Source organism: Triticum dicoccoides, chromosome 7B (assembly GCF_002162155.2).
Source record: "Triticum dicoccoides isolate Atlit2015 ecotype Zavitan chromosome 7B, WEW_v2.0, whole genome shotgun sequence".
Taxonomy (NCBI): domain Eukaryota; kingdom Viridiplantae; phylum Streptophyta; class Magnoliopsida; order Poales; family Poaceae; genus Triticum; species Triticum dicoccoides.
This window is the reverse complement of record NC_041393.1, coordinates 720,843,321-720,855,555: the sequence shown is the minus strand read 5'-3', so window position 1 is coordinate 720,855,555 and position 12,235 is coordinate 720,843,321. Positions and strand designations below refer to the sequence as shown.

The 12,235-nt window shown below is 47.6% G+C and overlaps 1 long non-coding RNA gene across 1 annotated transcript; it reads left to right on the top strand.

Moving 5' to 3' along the window:
- Window positions 1–1,959: 1,959 nt before the first annotated feature.
- LOC119336600 lies at window positions 1,960–3,964 on the top strand. Its single transcript, XR_005162655.1, has 3 exons — window positions 1,960–2,024; window positions 3,092–3,328; window positions 3,758–3,964. It is a non-coding gene; the product is annotated as an uncharacterized LOC119336600 (long non-coding RNA).
- Window positions 3,965–12,235: the final 8,271 nt, after the last annotated feature.

Sequence of the window (12,235 nt, the reverse complement as noted above, 5' to 3'; positions counted from 1 at the left end):
TGTGTGTGTGTGTGTGTGTGTGTGTGTGTGTGTGTGTGATGGTGTTGTGTGCTTGTGTGTCCATTGTAATTGGTGCTTTTCTAAAACGAAATGTTACCTTATGAATGGTTGCCAGAAGGCATTGGATCCGTGGACCCTGTCGCACAGATCTTGGCACAAGACCGAGGCCACGTCAGCTCCATGGATTCGTTCACGTTGTCTCCAATTTCAGTGAATGACCCCACGTTTCTTTCTCCCCCGCCATTGTATTTTTATTCCTTAGAGCATGGCAATTTTTGTGGGTTTACCTTTTCTGGAGAAGTATGAATGAGTGTAAATGTAAATTTTTAAAAATATATTGCTTTCTATATAATGTGTCACCATAGACCATGTTAAATTTTATTTATTTTGATTGCATGGAAATTTTATATTTATGTAGCATGGCATTTTCTATGGTACTGTCACACGGCAACACACAACTTTTAAAATACACCATGACATTTTCTAATTGATATGGCTAACATGGCAAACATTTACAAATTATACAGTCACATGGCATTTTGTATTGATCGATCCATGGCAAATGTTTCATATGGTTTACGGCAACTTGTAATATTTTTGTGTGTTTGTAGACATGGACTGCCTAGGGCTGGTTCGCCCTCGAGGTGGTTCTCTAGCTAAAGAAACTGTTCGCTAGATCGAACCCCCTCCCCCGGAATGATTCATTCGCCAGGGCCACCGCCTTCCCTAGGGAATGACAATCAGAAAGTGGTGTCCTTCTAAAAAATGTAAAGATATCATCTACGCGCAAGGATTACTATGATGTTAGAGTTGTTTATGAGATTTTCATCCAGCAAAACAAGGTTATTTTCAACCAACAAGGTAAGGTTAGGTGATTATAAAAAAAATAGATTGTACAAAAAAAACAAGGTAAGGTTAGGTCTATCTCTCCCCTAAAATAAGTTAGGTTAATCTCCGGTTCTTGTTGCCATCTAATCCATTCGTTCGACATAGTATATATACTTTCCCCAGCTCGATACGTACAAAGAGAACAAAAATTGATGAAGCTGCGATCGGGGCGCCGCCTCAGCTCCTCGGTGGCGCCACGATCTTGTGGTCCAGGCGGCGGAGCGGACCGCATCAGCGACCTCCCCGACGATCTGCTTCTCCTGATTCTCGGCCGCCTGGGCTGCGTCCGCAGCGCCGCGCGCGCCGGCGTCCTCTCCCGCCGGTGGCGCGGCCTCTGGACGCGCCTCCCGTCTCTCGTCTTCCGTGACGTCGCCTTCCGCTCCCCCGAACCGGCGCTTGCCAACGTGGTCTCCTCCGGCTGCACCGATGGGGTATCCCTCCTAGACATCCACCTCCCCAATCGAGAGTGGTCGCTCCGCGCGTCGGCGCCCTGCGTCAGCGTCGCTTCGCTGCTGCGCGCCGCCGCACGACTCTCGCCGGAGCAGCTCGTCCTCGCCCTCCCATGGGGCGCAGCCGCAATGTTCGAGGACGTGGAGCTGCCGAGCTTCCAACGCACCACCTCAATCTCGCTCACCTCCTGGTCCCCTATCACCCTCCGCGCGCCGTCCGCCGGTGAACTTTTCCGGGCGCTCACAACACTCGTGCTCTCGGGCTGCACCGCCGACGGCCTTGCCGCCTTGGTTGCCCACTGCCCGCGCCTGCGCACGCTTAGGTTCTCCCGCCCTGGCTACTCATGCGTCGCACGCGTCCCGCTCGATATCACGGTCCGATCCTCTTCACTGCGGGAACTCGTCGTCGAAGAGACCCAAACATGGGTACGCCGCATCGACGTCGCCACGCCCATGCTCGAGCAGCTGACCGTGTCCTCCCTTGCAGGCTCCAGACTCAGTGTTTCTGTCCTGGCGCCCATGGCGGAAAATGTATCATGGCGCTGCCGTTACGACGGGGAATTTTGGTTACTGGACGTCGATGGCTTTGCTTACTGGAGACTTGAGATGGTGACCTTGCTGTCGGCGCCAACGACGACCGCGGTAGAGAGACCACGACCTCCGGTGTTGCGCTTAGATGCTGTTAAGGTTAGTCCCCTCCTCCTCCCCTTACTCTACAGGGGCGAACACAGTCTCACATACGCCAACTTCTCAGAGTTAATAACATGTTTGATTTACATGCGTCGGCCATTCATTAATTCCACCTCTTGTTTTTTTCTCTCTCGTTCACACAAGTATTCAATTTTTACTTATTGACATGTAGGCCATAGTTTGTGTTCTGTGCCACCGTAAATTAATTGGTAGTGGGTACGTTTCAAACTAAAATTCGCAATAGTGCTCTATCAACCCATACTTTTTCATGTGATTTTCAAGTTTAAATATATTTTATATTCTTAACCAATTGTTTAATTTATAACCCGTTTGTGTATTCATGTTCCGCAGAATTAGGACTTTGAAACAGGACCAGTCTTCAATATATTTTGGAAACTTTTAAAATTCAAATTTTGAAACATGGCAAAACTTGGTGAAATTTAACAAATTTGTAGAGAATCATAATCTTAACCAAGAAGATATTGTCACAAAATGAAATAGTATGATCTTCCATGAAACTCGACGATCCATAGTGAATCATGAAACACATGTTTCACTATGGATCAATGTGTTCCATAGAAATATAATGTTTCATTCCATGTCAATATGTTCTTAGTTGACCTTATGTTTCTTTATGAATAAATTTCTATATTTTCATCAGGTTTACCCGCAAAAAGATAGTTTCATCATGTTTTGAAATTTAAATTTTAAAACATCTCAAAATATCTTCAAGTGTGCTCAAGAACACGAAGATGCAAGCGGATTATAAATTGGACAATCGATGCAACAGATAAAATAGATTTAAGCTTGAAAATCACATGGTAAACTATTGGCGGGTAAAGCATTGCGTGTCAAGGTGGGGTGCATGGCATACCAAGAATCTCTAGCAAAAGGGAAAAGTTGTCAGAAGAATGTTATGTAATAAGAATACAAGTAGATACATAAAATGAATACATAGCATGGCACACAAATCTTCAAGAAGAGCAAAGGTCCACACATGCTGTAGAATCACATTTCTTGAGGACACATGGCTTTAAGATGGAATTATTTGCTTCAATTTGCAGAATGGCTATGGTGCATCATCTCCATGGACGCAAAATAAAGCACGGCAAATCGAGCAACACCTGTGGATGGAGATTGCGGCGGACTTATCTGTCATGGACTTGGAGCTGCATCTCACAACTTTGGGCCATGTTTATGGAGCAGTAGTGTTCTTTTTCCTTAAGATGCACCGGATTCGTACTGCCATACATAGGCTTAAGCTCAGGGTTTCCTTACTCGACCACGATACTATATCCGCGGTACGTATTCTCCTCTAATGCATGTTATTGCTACGTGATGTATTTCAACATAGTAGTACACTTTGCCAAAAACTAATAATAATATACATAATAATACTTCATCTGCTATAAAATATAGTGCTTGCCTATATTTTTTTTAAGAGTTAAGATTTGCCAACTTTAACAAGTTAATAAAAAGAAAGAAAAATCCATGTCTATGATACCAAGTAAAGATCATTAGATATGTGCATCATGAGACATACTTTTATATTTTATTTATTTGGTATTATTAATGTGGACAATTTTCTTAGTAAACTTTGTCAAACTCTATGAGGTTTGACTAATTATTATGGAAAGGAGGGAATAGTACTTCTATACTTGTTTAGTGGATCAATTTTTTCTCATTGTACATATATTCATTCTTGCTTATATGTTAATTATTCTTCTTAGAATGAAGAGGAATGCCGACAGCATTGTGCTTGCGCCCCCACCAACTGGACAAGCCAAGTTGTCTCCTTGATGGAGCTTGCAGAGGTGGAAATTGACGGTTTCCAAGGAGACGATCACGAGTTTGATGTCTTGGAACATCTATTCAGATGTGCGCCAACTATTAAAAAAATGGTCCTGAAGCAGTCATACGAGGTCGCCCCAAGTGCCACAAAAGTTCGTGACTTCTTCGAGGCACATCCTTTTGTGGAATGCTACTACATTTCATCTTCCCACTCTGCACCTAAACCTAATTAAGCTCACGTTGTTGGTGGCTTAGTTTCATGTTATATGCAAATAAGAATATGTGCCAAATCCCAAGTTTGTTCATGCACGCACGGATCTGCGTAGCCGTGCGGCTCTCGCCGGAGCAGCTCGTCCTCGCCCTCCCATGGGGCGCGCAGCCGCGATGTTCGAGGACATTAAGGCCTGCCGAGCTTCCAATGCGCCACCTCAATCTCACTCACCTCCTGGTCCCTATCAACCTCCCCGCGCCGTCCGCCGGTGAATGTTTCTCCGCCCTCACAAAGCTCGTGCTCTCGGGTTGCACCGTCGGCGGCCTCATAGCCTTGGTTGCCATTTGCCCACGTCTTCACTGTAGGAGTTCGTCGTCTAAGAGACCAAATCATGGGTACACTGCATCGACGTCGCCACGCCCATGCTCGAGCTGCTGATTGTGATGCTGAGCTTGCTGTCGGCGTCAATGACAGCAACAGAGAGAGTACAACCTCCGGTGTTGCGCATAGATGCTCTCAAGGTTTGTCCCTTCCTCCTCCCATACTCTCCATAGTCTCGCATACTCCGACTAAAAGTGAAAAACATTTGTGATTTATACGAGCAACATGGCCTCTAGCATCGTTCCCCTCGCGGGTGACACGGGAGAAGCCAACCTCAGCCGCCAGCCACCCGCCCTTCCCCGTCCTCCCCTCCGCCGTCGCGGCTGGTCGGCGCCGGGCTAAGCCCGTGCACGCGACGCGGCAGTGGAGGGCCTCTCCCCTCTCCCCCGGATCCATGGGTGGCGCGGACGCCCAGATTTGCGGAGGCGCGACCCCCACTTCGGCCCATGGTGGCGCCTGCGGTGGTGCTAGTGGGAACCGGCCGGATGTACATGGGGCGGCGGTGGCCGGGGCGGCGAACCCATATCCGACCGGCTCGGGCCCATCCCGGATCTGGTGACGAGCGTACGGTGCGGAGGGGAGGGGGTGGCGGCCCGGCGTGGCCGTCGATCTGGACGCGGTGCAGCGGGTGGTGGTGGTCATCTCTCACGTCAGAGGTGGTCGGCCTGAGGATGGGTGTTCGGATCTCTGGATCCGTCATCTAGTAAGGGCTGCGAGTCGGGGAGACATAGTTGCCGGTAAACACCGAGCCGACGGCAGGCGATGGCAGTGTTCTGCGTTGTTACCTTGATGAAGGCATCATCGTGTGACTACTGTCAACCCACTCGTACTGCTCTAGGGGAAACCCTAGGATCTGGTCTTCCAGATCGGACGATGACGGCACTGCGGTGTCGTTTCTCTCTTTGGAGCATCGTTTGTGGAGCAGTGTTGGAAGTCAGAGACAGGAGATGGAGCAGCTTCATCTTGCACGGAGCTTGGGTGGAGATGTCAAGTCATGTCTGCCCGACAGGTGCTACGCTTTGTCATCCCTGGTTGGCAGGTGCTACACTTTGCCATCCCTGGTTGGCAGGTGCTATGCACGACAAATTTTCCAGAGATTTCAAGTTGTGTCGGTTGGTGGTACTTGGCGGCATATGGTGCTGAGGTGTACTGGCGGCGACCACGACATGCTCAGCAGTTCACGCGCAGGGAGGTGGTGCCGTTGGGCGCCATGGTGGCGTCAACAGGAGCTAGATCGGGCAAGGATGGTGTGTCAGTACAGCTTTGAAGATGGAGTAATGGTAGTTGGCGGCGGGGGCCGCTGAGAGCGCACCGGACCGTTGTGTGCCCCATACCCGGCAAGTCGCTTGGTTGGGATCTCAAGTCTTAGATGTTAGGCTTGGCTGCAAGGTTTGTGGTATTAGGTCTAGACTATCAGTATCCCTTAATCAACTGGATAGGGGTAGCGACAGATGTTGCCTAGATGGTGATTTCGAACTTACTGATGTATCTCTCTGTAAGGTCTTTTATGAATAATTAATAAAGTGGTTGCATGCATTTTCCAGAGGGGGTCTTTCTCCTTTTCTAAAAAAAACAGGGTTTTATGATGGAATTGTTTGCTCAAATTTGCAAAACAAGTACCGTGCCTTGGAGGTTGCCGCGGCAAGTAGTGCAGATGGAGGTTGCCTCGGACCTATCTGTCTTGGACTTGAACTGAATCTCACAACTTTGGGCCATGTTTATGGTGCAGTTGTCTTCTTTTTCCTTAACATGCATCCGATTCGTACTGCCATACGTAGGCTTAAGCTCTGGGTCTACCTGACACCGATAGGGCACCCACGGTACGTATTCTCCTCTAGGTTGTTATTTCTACGAGATGTACTGCAACATGCTAGCAGACTGCTAAAAATAACAATACACATACATGCTATATATAGTAGCGCCTCTGTATTTGTTCAAGCGAACAATTATTTTCTTACTGTAGCAATATTTATACTTCTTTCTGTGCTAATTGTTATTCTTAGGATGAAGAGGAATGCGTAGACCATTGTGAATAGACTGGACAAGCCAAGTTATCTCCTTGACGAAACTAGCAGAAGTGGAAATCAACGGTTTCCAAACAGACTGTTGAAATATATTGCCCGCCTCTTTTCATCAGTTCGAATTTTTGGATGAGTTAACTGGAGCATAAATTCAATAGAGATCACCACGAGTTTGATGTTTTGGAATGCCTATTCAGATGTGCGTCGATGTTTAAAAGAATGATCATGAAGCAGTCGGACAAGGTCACCCCAAGTGACGCAAAAGATCATGACTTCTTCAAGGCACATCCTTTCGTGGAATGCTACTAGATTTCATTTTCCCACACTACATCTAAGGCTTCGCTAGCTTGATGCAATGAGAATTTTAAGCTCCCGAAACCTAATTAAATACAAGCTGCTGCCTTAATTTCATGTTATGCAAATTTGGCAAATTACCAAGTTTGGTCAAGCATGTATGTATCCAAGTGGCGAGTTGACGGCAAGTGGATGGGCAGAATCATTGAACTTGACAAACTTCAGCGAAGATAAAAAGTAGACTTCTTGAAAATAATAGTTTTTAGCTTAAAAAATGTTAACACTACACCTTACAGAAAGGAACGCGGGAAGTATATTTTCCTCACAAAACCAAAGGCCGAAATTAAGGTACAAAATATATGTGAGTCAATAAAAATTCTGGGGCAGAAATTGGCCAATGGTTGATTACGGAGTTGGCTCACGAACCCTCTCCGCAGCATGCTGGTTGTCAGCGTCCTTGGGTGCACACATGGAATGGCGTTTGTTTGATGATTTTTGGCACCGCACATGCAACAAGGCGTGCTCAAACTGTTCTTGTGCGTCGCAGCGGAGAAGGCTGGACTCGGACAGAAAGGCTGGATGAGGCGGGAGTAGGTTGGGACGGTAACCCCGGAATGCATTTCGCCATTGAAATGGAGTAGCCGACAGCCGGAGTTCGTGTTCCCATGTGCAAAAGTGTCGCTTCTTGTTGATGTAATTTTCTTTTTGCAGAAAACTGTCGATCTATTCATCTTCAATCATGGCAGTATAACGAACACCAAAAATAATAAAAATTATATCCAGATTCATAAATCACATAGCGACGACTACCAGCACTGAAGCGAGCCAAAGGTGCGCGGCCGTCATCACCCCTCCCTCGCCGGAGCCGGATACAACTTGTTGTAGTAGACAGTCGGGAAGTCGTCGTGCTAAGGTCCCATAGAACCAATGCCCCAGAACAGCAACCGCCGCCGATGAAGAGAATTTTAAATCGGAAGGATCCAACCTGAAGACACATGAACAAAGACGAATAAAGACCGGATCCGAGCGGATCCACCAAAGACAACCACCGACCAAATCTCCTGAAATCCGCCCGAGACACACCTCCACACGCCCTTCGACGATGCTAGACACATCATTGGGACAGGGCCTAGATGGGAAGAACCTTATTCCATCTTCAAGAAGCCGCTATCATCTCGTCTTCTTGAGCAGGACACAAACCTTAATAAAACTTGAAGAAGCATCTGAAAACGGAGCCCTCACACCGACGAGAGCCGGGATCCACCTCGCACCCATGTCCCTAAAGCTACAAAAACGTGGGAGATTGATGACGCCGCCGACGGGAGGCAGAAACCCTAATCGCCTTTTCTTGAAGGAGGGACAAAGGAAAAGGTGCAAACTCTGTGGCGTACTGGTAGAGACGATCGTCTACCCTGTAGCACAACATACCATTGCGGTCGTTAAGCCAGGTGCTAGCCAAGTAGTCATCCAGTCCTTGGTGTTATGGTTGACCATGTCACCCATATAAAAGTTGTAGCCATGGAGGTGGGTTGAGACGGCGGCTGCAGCGGCGGCGGCGACGAGACACGCGATGCGATCTGGGAGGTGGCCGCTGGATGAGGACACGATTGGGGAATTTTTGGGTAGGGTTTCGCTTTGTGTATGGTTCCTTTGTTTTCCCCGTGGGCCACCACACACACGAAACAGAAATTCGCTCGAACCTTCCCGACTATTGCCACATGAGAGAGCAAATTTTTCGTGCGGGCAAACTATTGTTTTTTTTTTGCATGGTACAAACTATTGCTTTGGCACGAACATGGGCTCCGGTGCGACGGGCTGGTCTACGTATTTTCCTGTGCGTCCCAACTCACAGGACAACGTATTTTCCTTTAAGTCCGACCCTACAGCAAAATGTCCGATTTTCCTATCGTTGTTTTCATCTCGTCCCTGTCGTCTCGAATCCTATCTGCCAAGGGAGGCCGATCTTTCAGCGCCGTCCTCTGGCAGCTCCCCTCCGTCGCCGACCTTGATCATTGATGATGAGGGGGTCGCCGGTTTCACGCGTATGGATCGTTTTTACTTCCTCGTAGTCTAGGTTTTTAGGTTGTTCACGGTGTTTGCTTCGGCGGCGACGATGATGATGCTGAATAAAGTTTTTTTTGATCCTTCCCTAACGAGGCCATCCGTCCTATGGTTGGGGATGTATTTGGAAACGAGTATGTTCAAGCAAGGATGGCATGGCGGTGGCAGCATCCTCATGGTGGACCTGTGTCCTCGAACTCCGTCATTGCGACGGTGTTTGCTCCAACATCGGCGCACAGCTTCGGAGGTAGTTCAGGAGTGGATGCAGATTGTGGTCTGCATCGACGACATCTAAAAGACGAAACATGTGCTGGGCTCGTGGTTCATGTATGGCATGTATGGTTTCCTCCGCCAGCGTCTTATCGTGATGGGTGCCAGATCTGGAGTTCGATGGTATGTCTGGAGTGTTGCCCTGGTCTGATTCGTTCACCGGCAGGGGCTTCACTTTTGGTGAGCTACCTTGGAGGTCTGCAAAGTTGCATATCAGCGATGGAGCCGCGCCGTGCTCAGGTGAGGAGGTGATTCGTCATTCTTTTCTTCCCTGACTGTTGTGGTGGTGCCAGAGGCAAGCGACGGACGTTCGTGTCAAGCTCAGAGATGTTTTGCTATCTTTTCAGTTTTGTCATGTCGGTCTTTACGTGATTTATACTTTGTTCTTTATGAATGAAACATGTATTACCATGCAAAAGAAAATGTCTGATTTTTCTCGCGTCTTAATTATGCCATCAGGAAAATACATATTCTTGTGGGCTTCTCGGGCCTCACGGGAAAATGAAACCCCGCGGGGAAAAGTGCAGTTTCTGGTAGTGAAGCAACCACTTGTCATTCTTGTCATGCAGCGGAGGACCTAGCTGCTGCATGATCCAAAAATCGATCTCCCGTCGGGTGTGCACATGGCGATGCTTCAAGACGTGCACCGCTGCGGCCTACTCGTTCGAACGCGGATTCAGGAGACGGTACGTGCAGTGCGCCTCGCTCGCGACGTCAGTCACATGTATCACATCGAGCTCCCAATGATAACACGTCTGTATCACCAGGTAGAGCTTTCCGTCCACGAACATCGGCGGTAGCGAGCCAAGACCACATATCATGCTCAAGCTTTAAATTCTAGACCGATATGACCGATATATAGGTCGATATATCACTTTTGGGCCCTACCGATATAAATATAACATATCATTTGGTAAATATCATTTTCCAACATATCATCTGATATGAACCGAAATATTGACCAATATGGCCGATATCTAGCCTGATATGTCCACCGATATAGAACAATACGTAGATAACAACAATTCTTTCTTAGAAAGGAGTGAAATAAGATTATGCATTTACAAAGTCATTATTATTACCAAAGTCATGCACAATCTTTCGTCCAAATGCATATATATCGTAATGGCTTTAATCATAGATTAAGGATTTTGTGGATCTTTCCTTAATAGTTTCTAAATCAGCAAGTTAATAAACTAGGAATGTAAGGGACCATAACCAGGTGTACACGTTTCCAGGAGGTTGACCCCGGGCTCAATAATGAACGAGAACCGGAACAGCTGAACCCCATGGCGTACATGTGCCAGCAGATGAAGTTGATCTTGGCCAGAGACTGGATCTCTAGCTTCTCGCTGGTGACGGGTTTGCACATGAACACAGGCCAATTCTCAATGCCGAGGAGGAGGAAACCGTTGCAGGCATTGATGGGGTTGTACCCGCTCGCCAAGTCGAGGATGCGGCACATGGACGAGACTTGCCTGAGCCCAAAGCATGCGCACATCCGTGCTCCCGCATACATGGTCTGATTTGATTGAAACAAAATAAGGTCCGGGTCAACCCCGTTAAAATTAGGAGGAAGATGATTATATTAAGAAAGAAAAAGAAAAAAAAACAGCCGTATGATAAAGTGGGAGCACGGAAGGAAGTATGAGGAGGGAGTAGGCAAGCTGGATCCGCGGCACATGGGCTTCGGGGAGGAGACGTTACAGATGACAATTTGGAGGCTTTGCCAGCCGTGTGAATCGCCGACACAATCAAGGCCTCCGCGCCGGCGTCGGAGACTATATGGCTGACCTTGGCATGGAGGGAGTGGAAGGAGGGGTCGTTTATGATGCACCGCCAGAGCCTCGACACGGAGCAACAGCGAGCGGCATCCCTCGTCGGTAGCTTTAGCAGGATCTCCGCAAAGTTTCCTCTGCAACAGATTCCTTAGAAGGAGTAGTACCGTGCACCACCTGTGCACCCCCACGCATCATCGTACCGCATATATGAGTTAGCCTAAAGAACTGGATCGATCGGCACGCCGCCTTTTAATCATTGGAAAAAAATAGCGCACTATAATGTTGCTAGTAGCATGCTATAGCGTAATGCCTTGCTAAATAAATCAGCATACAATCTCTCACTAATGACATGCTTTAGTGCGTTACAACATGCATATAGCATATTTTTAGGTCCACGTTATTTACTGAAAAAGGCTCTCGCCCCGCTTTATATATAAAGCACCATGGCCGAACCGATACAAAGTGATGAGGGGAACCTCTTACAAAGCAGATCGAAGATAGAACAAGATTACAAGAGTGCCCACACTCCATCAAGACACACCAAGGCTACTAACTAGAAGAGAGACCGTGCCTCCGAGAGAAACCACCGGACGTCGATGCAACACCCACACCAAGTTGTCGCTGGAGAGGGCACCCCTGCCCTCTCGCTCTGGACCGTGGAGCAACGATCCTGCCTGCAGACAGCAAGGACAGAGAGCGATGCTCTCGACGTCACGTGTAAAGGATAGGAAGCTGTCGGAATCACCCCAAGCCAGAGTTGAAGGAGCATCGAGATAGGATCCGAGCTCGCCCGCCGATGGCGAAGAAATGCAACCGGTGGGCACCTACGCTCCATGACGACGCCCCCAAGAGGGTGACGACGCAACAGACCGCTGAAGGAAATATGCCCTAGAGGCAACAATAAAGTTATTATTTATTTCCTTATAATCATGATAAATGTTTATTATTCATGCTAGAATTGTATTTTCCGGAAACATAATACATGTGTGAATACATAGACAAACAGAGTGTCACTAGTATGACTCTACTTGACTAGCTCGTTAATCAAAGATGGTTATGTTTCCTAACCATGAACAATGAGTTGTTATTTGATTAACGAGGTCACATCATTAGTAGAATGATCTGATTGACATGACCCATTCCATTAGCTTAGCACCTGATCGTTTAGTATGTTGCTATTGCTTTCTTCATGACTTATACATGTTCCTACGACTATGAGATTATGCAACTCCCGTTTACCGGAGGAACACTTTGGGTACTACCAAACGTCACAACGTAAATGGGTGATTATAAAGGAGTACTACAGGTGTCTCCAATGGTCGATGTTGGGTTGGCGTATTTCGAGATTAGGATTTGTCACTCCGATTGTCGGAGAGGTATCTCTGGGCCCTCTCGGTA